Here is a 662-nt window from a genome sequence, read left to right as displayed (position 1 = left end):
GATTGGCTCCATTACATATTGCATCACATTTCTTCTTATTGTGTATTTATCTCTGTGAAGAGTAACATCAAGCTTCAATGATAATGATGATGATGACGATGATGATTTTGACCACAATCTGTTGCTTCGCAAACTTCACTTTCTTTCTCCTTAATCTCTTTCTCTCCGTTTCTAAACAAGATCTGTGGTTCTTACTGTGTGCATGCAGGTGTTTGTTTACACTTGTATATAGACGTGTGTGTGTGTGTGTGTGTGTTAGTAAATGTTTGCTTGTATGAGTGTACGTGTGTAAAGGTACACGCACAACTAAAAACAGGAACCAGGTATGTGTGTGTGTGTGTGTGTGTGTGTATATCTATAATTTAGGGCCTGCAAGTTATGATGTCTCCTATATGAATTTGCCTATGTAAACTATGCAATTAAAAATAGGAAAATGTTACACTGCTATATTTGATGACTATTTAAGCAATGTATTCATGGATAGTTAATAGGTTGGATGCGATACTGATGAAGGCGCAACAACTCCTGAAATGTCCATATACACCCATTACCTATTTTTCTCTTTTCGATTACATTATCTATATAGACATATTCGTATACTCCTCATATGTATGAACCACACTAAGATGATGTTAGCTTATGCTATCATTTCCCAAAAACAA

This window comes from Octopus bimaculoides, chromosome 26, assembly GCF_046866305.1.
Source record: "Octopus bimaculoides isolate indiv1 chromosome 26, ASM4686630v1, whole genome shotgun sequence".
In the NCBI taxonomy this organism is placed as follows: domain Eukaryota; kingdom Metazoa; phylum Mollusca; class Cephalopoda; order Octopoda; family Octopodidae; genus Octopus; species Octopus bimaculoides.
Note: the sequence above shows the minus strand (reverse complement) of the source record.